General features: G+C 43.8%; 1 long non-coding RNA gene across 1 annotated transcript in view; it reads left to right on the forward strand.

Moving 5' to 3' along the window:
- LOC309660337 overlaps nucleotides 1–13,085 on the forward strand; it is a 122,738-nt gene that overhangs the window by 22,915 nt on the left and 86,738 nt on the right. The gene's annotated exons all lie outside the window — the stretch shown is intronic.

Raw genomic sequence — 13,085 nt, forward strand, 5'->3', positions numbered from 1 at the left:
TCAATTTTTAGAAATATTACTCATTCATTAAAAAATATTAAAAACATAAGTGGCAAAAAAAGATTGGGAAAGAGGGAAGGAGGGGGAAAGGGATAGAGAAAGAAAAAGAGAGAGAGAAAGGAAGGGAGGTGAGCTGAGCCAATCAGGTTACCCAAGTCTTGTGATGGTGCCCCCGAGAAGTCCTGGTGAGGCACGGAAATGTGCCAAAGGGGGCCTTGAGCAAGATAAGTAAATGGAGAAAGATTAGAGCAATCCCACCAAGAAAGGAAAACACAGCAAAACCCCCTTGTTTTTGGACTTTCCTGGCTGTGCTTCTTTTCCTTGGGTTCCATCATTGGTTCAACAAGTATTTATTGAGTGCCTGCTATGTGCCAAGCAAGGTTCTGGGGCTGGATACTCAGCTTGAACAAACTGTAGTACCTGCTCTCATGAACTATGCTTTTTAGTGGGGAGAGAGAGAGCCAGCCAACATATATGTGTACTGTGGTGTGTTAGGAGCTGACACATCTCCATGCGATGGAGAGAAGGCAGGGAGATGACAGAAGGTAGGGTGGCTCCAGTGTTTGTTTAAAGGATGGTCAGAGTAGACATCACTGAGAAAGCAAAGCCCTAAAGAAGGAGAAGGAGCTAGCAATGCAGCTACCTGGGAGAAGTGCGAGGCACAACAAGGAAGCCAGGGTGGCTGGGCTGGGTGGCCAAGGAAGGGAGTGGTAGGGGATGAGATGCAAGAAGTACTGGGGAAGGCAGATCATGGTAAAGACTTTGCTCAGAGATGGGAAACGCTTGGTGAATTTTGAGGAGAGGGATAATATGAGCTAATTTACATTTTAAAAGGCTGACTCTGGTTGCTACATGGTTAGGGTTGCCAGATTTAGCAAATAAAGCTTCATGATGTCCAGTTAAATTTGCATTTCAGATTAATGAATATTTTTCTTAGTAGAAGTGTATCCCAGATAATATTTGTGACATATTTATACTAAAAAATTATTTTTTGTTTATCTGAAATGCAAATTTAACTCAGTGTCCTAAATTTTATCTGGCAACCCTGTACATGGAGAAAGCTTTAGGGCACGGAGGTAAAAGCAGGAAGATCAGCTAGGGGTGTTGCAAGAAACCAGGTGAGAGATAAGGATGGTTCAGACTGGGGAGGTGGTTGGTCAGGGGGGAAAAGTAGCTGGTTGGATTCTGGGTATATGACATCCCCTGTGTATGCTCTCTCTCTCTTTCTCTCTCTCAGACCTTTTTTTGTGAGCTACTTTGATTCATTTTGCAACAAAAATAGAGGAAAAGGGGTGGTGGTCATTGGGAGGATATGGCTGGGGGCCTTTTGGCATAGGGGGAGGATGTGGGTTTTACCACAAGTTTCGTATAGTTTTAGAGAAGCCATGAGAATAGAATTAGTCGCTCGAAAGTGGAAAGGAGCCAAAGGCCTGGTGACAGCCTCGAAAGAACTCTGTCTCTCCCTGCTCGGGGGCATGTGATACGCTCCTGGAGAGGCAGGAAGACACTTTGTCTATGATACCTCCTTTCTGGTTCCTTCCCCTTAGCTTGGCGCCAGCAGGCATCTCCTGGTTGGGGGAATGTTGACTTGTCACTGGATCATTGTATTCAGATCTTTTGTTCGGAGCCACCATGCTGAGGATATTCTTAGAGGACAGGGGCAATGCTTTACAGGTGGTAGGAGCTGGAGGGGGGGAAGAGAGCCCCTGTGATGTGTCCTAAGGGGTGTTACTCACAGCAAGCCAGATCCAGACATTATCACCCCCTCTCACGGCGAGGAACTGGCACAGAAAGGTATGGCGACCTCCTCAGGGTCACTCTGCGGGGCTTCCTGACTTCCCAGCATCATCATGTGTCTAGTTCAACAGAAATCACTCCGGTGCTAATGAGCTGAGAGTCTGACAGGAGATAAGACAGCTGTACAGTTTTCATTCCACTAAGCGTTTACGACCAAGTGTTTGGTCAAAAGAGAGCCACATAAACATAATTCTTACCAGCTGCCTTCACTCACTCCTTGCCTGCCTCCTGCCTCATTTCTTCAGTTGTTCAACACGAGTGTATTGAACAGCTTCTATATGCCAGGTTCTATGCCAGGCCCCAACGGTGATACATTGGTTGAGCAGGTAGAGGTTTGAAGGAAGAGGATAGTTAATCAGGCCAAGGGCGAGGGATGGGGTTGGTGTCCCATGAGGAAAGCTCATGCACATGCTATGTGGCAGGAGGGAGTGTGGATGATACCGGGGGTGAAAGAAGGCTGGAGGGGAGACTTGCAGATGACAGGGTGCCGTGTGAGAGTGTCTGTCAGGTCATGGTTAAGGACTTTAATTTTTATCCCAAGAGCCAGGAGATGCCACGGAAGTATGGCATGGAAGTACTTTAAGCAGGACTGCAACATTTTGAAAAGATAAAACCCAAATGTCTGTCACTAGAGGACTAGTTAGATCAATTAGGAAACACCCATATGGGGAATCCCAGGTACCTGTTCAGAAGAATGAAAAAAAAAAAAACCCAATGTGCCCACAAAACCCAGCTACCATGCCACTTGGTTACATGGGCCCATTGAGCAAGCACTGGGGTGGCTGAGAAAAGAGGCTGACGGATCTCCATAGCACATGTTTTGTTCACCTGATTGAAAAAAAAAAAAAAGATGAATAAAGAATGAATGCAAACTAATAGCATGATTTCTATGAATGTTGGTAAATATTTGCAAATGGTACAGAACAGTGCATATTGTATTCTCTCATTTGTGTAGGAAACACATATATAGAAACAGTTGATTCTTGTTATTCATGGTAGTTATGTTCTATAAAGTTGCCACAAACACTGAATTAGCAGATATTGAACTATTGTTCCCAGGGGAAATACAGGGTTAGGTTCCTGCAAGCTCCGGTCACAATATTTTCATCAACAGACCAACACATACATAACTTTACTGTTTCTGTTTAAAGACATTTTATTTAATATGTATTGCTGATTCATTAACACTGAGCTCATAGCCAACAGCACTGGAACTCCTACCTGAATGAAACTCATCTAGCACATGTATCTTCTCCGTAAGGCACATCGAAGTCTTCTTGTGCGCTTAGGAACCCTAGACAGCACTTCAACACTATGATTGGAGGCAATTTTAAGCAGCACAATTATTAACAAAAAGCATGAAAATTCAAAAAACATGGCACTAAATAGACTGCAAAGAGGACACTTGTTTACAGGCTGAGAGCTGAAGCAGGGAGGGAGGGGGCCGCCTTGTTTGACCTCAGCTTGGAACGTGCATGTTGGATGACTCAGATTTGTCCCTGCTTTGCACATGCCTGTGAATGGCTGTGCAAGTGCCTGGAGTGTTGATTTGGGGCTCCAAATAAAGGTTAGTGAGTAGATGAATTTGCAAATACTTGAACCCATGAATATGAACATCAACTGTTTAGGAGAAATAACCACAAACTTAGACATAAGTTGCAAAAATAAAAGTACTACAAAAATATTCATCAACACTTTACCCAGATTCACCTATTGTTAACATTTACGCCATTTCCTTTATCGTGTGTGTCCTCCCTCCCCTTTTTATGTACACACACACACACACGCACACACACGTTTTTCTTCCTGAAACATATGAGGGTAAGTTGGACATCATGGCCCCTTTACCCCTAAATATGTCAGTGTTTATGTCCTAAAAAAGGGATTCTCTTACATAACCGCAGTAAACTTATCAATTTTGGTAAATTTAATATGGATACAGTACTTTTATCTAATCTACGATTCTCCTTAATTCTGGAACACGTCCACAGTCTTTCTTTGTGTTTTGTGATTTTGATGCTTTGTAACTGCCACTTTAAAAAACAGAATATTCCTCATTTGTCTGATGCTTCCTCATAGTTAGATGCAGGTTGTGGATTCTTCTCCCCTGGAATGCTGCACAGGTGGTGATGGACAATATATTTGCTCTAAAACACATGGAATATCTGTGGAAGGAAGCTAAAGAAACTGGTGACAGGGATTGTCTTTGGAGAAGACAACTGGGAGTCTGGAGGAGAGAAGCAGGAAGGAGAGTGACTTTCCACTATGTGCCCTTATATACCTTTTGAATTGTGTACTAGGTATACCTAGAACCTATTCACAAATTAAATTAAAAAAAAATTCTGTAAGGTCGGTGGGTCTGGTATGATTACCCCATTTTCCACATGGAGAAACAGGCTCAAAGAGGGCAAGTGAGCATCAGGAAGGCCCCAAGGCAAGTGCCATGCCTGCTGCCACTCAAACTGCTCCTCTGACACTCGGTGGCCAGGTTGCGATGAGTGCCCAGAGGGGACAGTGAGGGCGGGGTGTTAAGGAAGGCTTCCTGGGGGAGATACCTGAGCTGAGTGCAGAAAGGTGAGAAGTTAGCCAGGTGACCTGGGGTTACAGGACTAGGGGTGGGCTGAGGGAAGAGGAGCAAGCAGGAGGGTATTTCAGACAGAAAGTGCCTTGGATCCAGGGTAGCTGGCTTGCAAAAGTACACACGCCATTCCGACCTGCAAAGAAGATGAGGGTCTTACTTAGCAGTTCCACCCTACAGTGCAGGGGGAAGCCTGGGCTTGCCTCTAACACTACACCCGGCTCTCCATGTGGAATGGTCTCCCTTTGGTCTGAGTAGTCAGTCTATTTGGAGTTGAACTCCCTCGTGTGGCTGGTTTCCATAGTTTCTTGGAAAACTCACTGTCCTGAGCTCTGTGCCTCACGCTTCCTCTCCTCAAGATGCTCTCTGGGTATCTGGGTAAATAAGGACGCTTACTGTATCCACTGAAGTTTAGGGGGCCCTCAACACACCAGGTCCACTGGACCTCTGCTACTCTCTTTGAGGAAAGGGGCATCAGCTCCTAGCTGTTGACATGAGAATTGAGACTGGGCCCATATGACATCCTGGGCTAACGTGCTGCCATGGCCAGCTACATAATTTGCAGGACCCAGTGCCCCCTTGTTCAAAAAGCAGAAAAAAAAAAAGTACTACTACAGGTACTAAAATATTAAGTTTCTCCTTTCTTCTGCAGTCTCTCTCTTGATTTGTCATGGTGTTTTTTATTTGCTATTTAATGTCATTTTTAAGTAAAGAAAAATTAAAATTTTATACTCTTACTATGAATTTTACCATTCATCTTTAAATTGTACAATGCCAGTTTTAAATAAAAAATAAAAAACTTAAGAGCATTTAACTCATATGTAAAAATCACAGAAATTATGCAATTTATATTTCATAGATCATGCATGCATTTGTATTTTACTCATACCAAACAGTAGAAATGTTGCATAAAACCAACATTTTAATTTTACATCTTGGTATGCTCACATGGTACCAACATTGTCTACCTTCACCTTACTGATGATTAAAGGACTGAACATCACAGGAACTCTGGGTTACCCTATCATTTATCTGTCATCATTTTCAAAGTGAGTGATTGACAGGGAAGTAAGTGAATACAGGAAAGTAACACAAGTAAGAAAGGATACGGTGGGTTCCTTGGTTGTTTGTGTTTCCTAAAATGCCGCTACCTTCTTTCTGTATTTGAAGCAAGTTCTGATTCCAATGGAAAGCGTGGCCTCTCAGGGCTGTGGGCTCCCACTTAGTCATGGATTATAACATGCTTACCTGTACTCACTTTGAATCTTGATAAAAGCCCACACGTGGTGAGTCCACTGAAATTCTGTGCTCCTGGCACACGTGGAAATGGAAGGCACACGTACTACACATCAGCCATTGTCCTACTGGACTTCACTCACAAAGCACAAGTTCAAAGACAGAGTTAATTACAAATTCAAAACAGGAATCCAGAGCATTAAATTAATGCCTGCATGGAGGCCCTTTGATCGGAGTACAAGGTAAGCAATGTCATGGAAGCTGCATGCCAGGCCTTACCTATGTTGCGTGAGAGTGAGGGCTGCAAGGAGCGATGACACACAGGCACATTGCATGGATTTCCTCTGCTCGTGGGCATGCTCTGTTGTCCCATCAGACTTCTTTTACAAAACAGAAGTTCAAAGATAACATTACTAAGATTTCAAGATGGTGACAGTCCACCATTAAACTGAGTTGGGCCCCAAGTGATTGCACAGGTCACATGTCCACGGAGCTGAGGGTAGGGAGGGCTGCCCCCTTCTGCTCTCCTCCTCCTGCCTGCTGGATGTGAGGGGTGTGATGGCGGAGCTTCAGCAGCCACCTTGGGCCATGTGGATGAGAGCTGTGCCTAGGAATGGCAGAGAGGAAAGACCAGGCAGACACCTTTCTGTCCCTTTCCCTGGGACATAGGAACTTCTGGATCCCCTGCAAGCTACTTGGAGGCCATGGGGAGCCAGAGGTGGGACCTCTAGCTCAAATATCCAGCTACCCAGCTACCTCCAGCTGTGAGTGCTGAGCTATTTTCTGGGCCATATCTGAAGTGGCCTCCCAGGGGGATTATCTCAGACCAGGGCTTGGCAAACTACATGGCCCAGGGGCTGGCCACTTAATTGTAAATAAAAGTTTTATGGGAACACAGCCATGCTCATTCATTTAGATATTGTCTATGGCTGCTTTTGAGCTATAACAGCAGGGTTGAAAAATTTTGAGATACTTCTATTTATTTGAACCTTTAAGGAAAAGTTTGCTGACTCATACCTTAGAAGACTTCACTAAGAATGCCACTAGTTCCCCCATGACCCATCTAACCCTGCGGCCTTCACCACCTGCTTTCACCATCTTCATCTTCCTTTTTATTCTTACAATACTTCAAGCCAGACAGATCAGGCTTTCCCATGGGTATGCTGGTAAATATTTAACAACACGCTCTCTGGGAAGAAAAAAAGCCCTCATGTATAAAGTTTGCTATATCTGTGGTGTAAATATTCCCACTATGGCTAATTTCAAGCTAATGTCATGATGTCAGTGAGAGTTGGGAAGAGATGAAGACAATCAGCTCTAAGGAACTGTTAGGATGCCTCCAGTACAGCCCTGGAGCCACTTCCTTTGCATCTGGCCTGGGCTTTTCCACCAATTTTGTGATTAATAGAACCCTATACTCTAAACAACCAGGCCTGGCTTTGATATACTAATTGCAGCTAAAGGAATTTAGAGAATTTAGCTTTCTGGCTTTCAGCAAAGTAAATTTTCCCCTTTATTTTGTCAAGGTTTCTGTTCTGCTCATTTCATTACATGTTTTGTCTACAGATTGAGTCTAAGATATCAAACCCCACGTAAATAACACTATTGTAACATGTAATTCTGATGTTACAATTGTGTAAATATTATTTGCTACAGAATCAAGTTGTATGACTGGAGCACTTAAGAAAAAAATAGCCTTCAATTACTAAATCTCTGTAGGGCAAAGGAGAATGTTCCAGGTATCCAAGTCCAAACTAGTATCAGTTCATTTTTTTTCTGTGTTTATATTTCTTTGAACATTCAGCTTCTATTGTTTTAAATCTCACTTACTGTTTTTTGAATTATTTGGTTTCAGTGGGACATCTTCTTGAGTGATTTCTTCATAGACCATGCTTGAATGTTAAATTTTCTGACTCCCTGGATTTCAGAAAATGTCTGTATTTTGTCTTCACTTTGGGTGGTACTTTGGCTGGCTATAGAATTCCAGATTCAAATTAATTTTCCTTCAAAATCTGATGCAAAATCTGATGTCAGGCTGAATCTCATTTCTTCATAGGTAACCTGTTTTTTCTTTGAAGCTTATATGATTTTTCTCTTTATGCTTTAATTTCTGAAATTTTACCCAAGTGCATTTAAACGTGATTATTTCTTTATTAATCCTCATTGACCCTCAGTGGGACCCTTAAAAAAACACAAAACCAAAACAAAACATTTATTTGGTTTAATACCAAAATGTATTATGAGGAAAACAAGGATGGCAATAATAGCAACACAGAGATAACTCCAGTTAATTTTTTAAAGCATAAAACAAAACAATATCATGGAAAAAGTGAAACAGTTCTGTACTGTTTAAAAATGGAAGGTACAGCTCTCCTCAGGCCTCACCTGCAGTCCCTCTCCCCTTTTTCCTTGGTTCATTGGGTATCCATCTATCCAGGAAAAAATGTTTCTACTGGCAAATAGTATTCACTTTTTGGAAAGTACACACCACACACACTTAACCACACAGTCAGCCTTCCCTCACTCCACTCCCTCAGGGATCTAAGTGTAATAGGGAAGAACAAATCTGATTCCGAATGGATCTGTTTCTTTTACTTTGACCTTTGTATTCTATTGCTTTTGCTACAAACTAAGAAGGTTGCCTATAGCCTGAAGTATACAGCATAGCTTTAAAGTCAAGGCTCTGACCTTTAAAGGTATAACACTTTTCCATTCACAGAGAGATGAAAAAAAATAGCGGAACAGAGAGTAACAGTTGTCTTGTTGGAGGTTTACAGGAGCATCATGACCTGACTTAGGAGGACAGCTGCAAGAACAAAGGATTCTGGCACCAAGAAGTTTTCACCAACCAACCACACCTCCTCCCCTTTCAGTATAAAAGAAGCCTGAGTCCTAACTTGGGTAAGGTGGTTCTTTGGGACACTAGTCCACCATCTTCTCAGTCTGCTGGCTTTCCAAAAAAAGCCACTATTCCTTGCCCCCAGCACCTCATTTATTTATTGGCATGTCGTGTGGCAAGCAGTACAAGCTTGGACTCAGTAACATAAGCAGTCCCTTGTTGATGGACGTTTAGATAATTTCAAGTTTTATGGCTGTGCAAACAATACTACAGTAAACACCTCTGAATGACTATAGGTATCTTGACATACTTTAATGACTATATGCAAGGGATAAATTCCTAGTAGTGACATTGCTGGAATAACGAGTAAGGACATTTTATTTTTTGATCATTTTTTGCCAATTTGCCCTGCAAAAGTTTGCACATTTCATTCTCAATAACAGGTTATCAGTGTCTCATTCTCTAGAAACTTATTAATAGTAGGTATTATCAAGCTTTCTAAGTACTGCCAATCTGGACAGGTGAAAATATTGGTGCTTTCATGTGTGTTTCTTTGGCTGAATGTATGGCTTAGTATCATTTCCTATGTTTACTGGCCCTCTGAATTTCTTTTTCCTGACTCCCCATTTATGTTCTTGGCCTCAGTGGATCTTTTCTTGGATGACCTGAGTCTTTCTTTGCCTCAGGAAAAAGTCTTTTGGTTACTTCTCCAATTGTCTCCTTTCTTCTACATTCTCTGCCTTTTCTCCTGCATTCAGACATCTACGTTTGTCCTTGGGTTATTTTATTTTTATCTTATATTTTCCAGCTGTTTGTCTCTTCACTCTGTCTTAAAGAAAATGTTTTTCAACATTATCTCCCTAACATTCAGCTTGCTTTTTAAAAAATGTATAAATAAAATATGGCTTATCCAGTTTATAGATAGCACTGTCCCGCAATTTCTTATTCCTGATACCCCTTCCTAAACTTTTTAGCAGTATTTTTCTGGTATGTACCTCTGCATTTCTCAGTTCTTTGTATTTCTCAATCAAGACATTATCTTGATTTCCTGTTATGGAAAGTGAAGGTTTAGTACTAATACCACTTCCGTGTCCCCACTGCCATTCTCTCCATCCTGCTGCAACAGCTGTGCCCCAACTTTTTGTTAAAGTATTAGCTACTTTTGGAGATAAATAAGTGAGTGTAGCTCATGGCTGAGTTAAAGTGCTCACTATGGTTATGTTTCCTTTATTTTTCCCCCTGGAATTAACAATTACCTTAAAAAATCTTTTTTGGCTTTAGTTTTACATGCGTCTTTAACTAAAGCCTTCTAAGCCCTCCAAAAGGAATTGCAAAAGACTTCTGAATTTTGAAGAGCCGTTTTCCATGGATTGGCTCCCTCCTTTGTTTCTCTCCTTCTTGAGGTCTGAGGACAGAACCAAGAAAGACAGGATCAGGGCGTCAGGGGAAGATGAGAGGTAGGAAAGGGCTGGGGCCCAGAAAGGGGAAACAGATCCGCAGTGATCCCGGGACTGGAGCTTCAGGGGTCAGTTGTCTGAGTTGGGGATGTCTCCACAGAAAGGGTGTTCTCGGTGGTGGGTGGTTCCCAGCACCATCCCCCCGCAAGATGGACAGCTGTACTGGACCTTTACAGGAGAATTGTAACACTGTAGCAGTGTCATTTTTCTAATTAGCACCAACAAGTTTGCATTTATCTAAGAATAGTGTGTTAAGGGCAGATGGGTATGTGGTGAGTCATACTTGGTGGAGGCAGAAGTGGGCCAAAGGTAGGCCCTCAATGTCTCCAGCTGGGCAAATGGGGTGAGACAGGTGTGAGAGAGAGAGAGACCAAGTCACGAGGAACGGGGAGCTTTAAACTGGGCAGGAGCCCTTCCCTGACCTCAGTGCCTTCCTTCCCCACCCCTGCCCAGCACAGAGCAGGTGTTAAGAAGTAATATAAGTCCTAAGCACCGTGAACTCAGGGCACCTCTCAAGGCTGTTGGAATGTTAGAGGTTTGTAATTTAGAGGCAGGATGGGGAGCGCAGCAACAAGTGGTCCATGTATTTTGATATAATTTTATTCAATGAATTGTGGAAGGACCAAGAGTCCCAGAAGGGCCCACCAAGGACTTGGCAGATCTCTTCTGGGACACCAGCCCCTCCTTCTTTCTCCACCAGCAAACCCTTCTGCAGGTGGTGAGGGGAACTCTCAGAAGTTGCTAGTTTTGAACAGAACCAAATTTTATTGAACGAAACCCCAGAGATGGGGTAGGGGTGATTGAGAGACTGTACCTCAGACTTTTCCCTGGCTTCACCTGAACTGTGCGGGGCCCAGGACTTTCCAAAGAGCTGGGTGGTGACGCACCTCTGGCAGGACACCCGAGCAGAGAAGTCCTTACTCCGCCTGGGCCTGGTTTTGTGCACTTCCTGAGATTCTGTTCTGGTGGCTTCAGGGAATACAATCGCTAGTCTCCAGACCACCAGTCTAGACTGACCTCCCGACATCCCTCTTGTTCAGCCCTGAACTCTATCTGAAAGTGCCTTGTGACAGGCATTTGTTCCGTCTTGTTAACCCTGCCCAGCACATAGTAGGTGATCAATAAGTAATTGTTGTGTGAATCAATAACCCCCATCCTCTCTCAGAGTTGAGCTCTGCAGTGTGATTAGAGGAAGAGGTGACACTGGCTTCCCCTTTGTCAGCACTGCTCCCTTCTGGGAGGTGCCCTGAGCATCTTGCAGAGCTCTCTGCCTTTCTGCCGCGGCTGTGCTTGTACACACACACACACACACACACACACACACACACACACACACACACACAGGCTGATGCTTACCACCAGTGTCCAGGACACATTCACTGCTCATTTGTGTCTCTTAGCACAGAAACACAAGAGTTCCTGCTCACAGTTTCCCACTCTCCCTCCAGGGCTGCCCCCAGAGATATTTTCCAGGTGTTTTTAGATGTCTAGAGGCACTAACATCAATCATCATGACATCACAGTGCAGTTCTTCCTATGTGCTTGGCACTGTTCACTGCTTTTCACTCAGCATCTCATTTAATCCTAGCAGCAACTCTAAAACTCAGAGAAGTTAATTTGCCTGGGACCATCAGATGAGCCCAGATAGGAAGCCAGGTCTTTCTTACCTGTGTCTGTGCAATTGATCACACCACAGTACTTGAACACCAAAGCCAGGGTTCAGCAAATGTTACAGCAGGAGGGATGCCAGGGTTCTGAGGCACTGTGTGTCCCAGCCAGCAGGGGCCGCTGTTTCCCCATGCTCGGGTCAGGAACCTGGCCGCGGTCCCCCACTGACCTAGTTTGTGCCCCACAGAACACAGTCGGAGCTTGGACTTGTGAGCCCAAGGGAGTCCCCCAAACTCTAGGGGACCTGCCCTACCTTACCACAGTCCTCAGCACAGCCTTCAGCCTGCATGCCCCCCAACCAGACACAAGGGAGCATGGGAGGTTAGCCATTGCAGACGTCAAAGTAGAAGTCTGAACTGGAGAGTTCTGCTCTGTCAGAATTTCTTCCAGGTGTAGGGGTCTATCCATCTGGTTTTTGGGGGCCTGGCTAACTGTTGGGTTCTCTTCCTGAGAGAGGAAGGTTGGCTTTCAGGGAGGTGGGCCCCTGGGGTGGGAGAATCCAGTTAGACTACTGGTCTCCAAATTGGGATATGCAAGATGATCTGTTGGAGGTACAGCGAGAAAATACTAGAACTTTTATTTATGTATTTATTTATATTTTTAATCTAAAAATAAGAATGTAGCCTCGCTAATATTTAATATACAAATTGGTGGTGGTTCTCTCACTGGAATGGATGTCAAACAGTCCTGTATCAGCAAAGCATGTGTGACAGACTTTATGTGTCCCCACCAGGCTGGACTTATGGAGTGTATTATGTATGTTACCTAAACTAGTCCTTGGGACTTCCCTGGTGGCACAGTGGTTGGGACTCCATGCTCCCAGTGCAGGGGGCCCAGGTTCAGTCCCTGGTCAGGGAACTGGATCCCATGTGCATGCTGCAACTAGGAGTTCGCATGCCACAACTGGGGAGCCTGCCAGCCACAACTAAGGAGCCAACCGGCAGCAACTAAGGCCTGGCAAAACCAAATAAATAATAAAATTAAAAAAAAAAAAAAAGTAATCCTTACAGCACGGACAAGTAACTTTTAAGAATTCCCTGTGACGAAACCAGAGTCTGAAGGTAATACAAATGGTAGCTGCACAAGTGACCCAGAGAAAGAGAAATGACGGAGCTCTCATTCCACTCCTCGTATGAGCTCTTAGCTGCATATGACATAAAAACAAGGACAGCCCATTCAGATCTGACAAGACATCAGTCTCCCAAATTCAAATCTGTCAAAACCGTTTGAAATTATATCTATTACCATTTATAAAGAGCTTTGCTATAATAACAAACATAGCTGGGCCTTGATATCAGTAGTACTAGGGATAGGAGTACAGCCATATGGCTTATCAGGGGTGCAAGCAAAAATGTGTTTGGAGGCTGAGGCCCAGATCAAAAGAGCCTGGAGATCACTGGTGTGTGCCGCTGCCAACAGCCCTGTGTTCCTGTCCTGACCGTTCTTACAGTTTGCTGTGTACCAAAGGCTTAAGCACTGGGTTTTGTGAAGATTGTTGCTGACACTGCTC

This window comes from Balaenoptera physalus (assembly GCF_965194825.1).
Source record: "Balaenoptera physalus genome assembly, chromosome: 4".
In the NCBI taxonomy this organism is placed as follows: domain Eukaryota; kingdom Metazoa; phylum Chordata; class Mammalia; order Artiodactyla; family Balaenopteridae; genus Balaenoptera; species Balaenoptera physalus.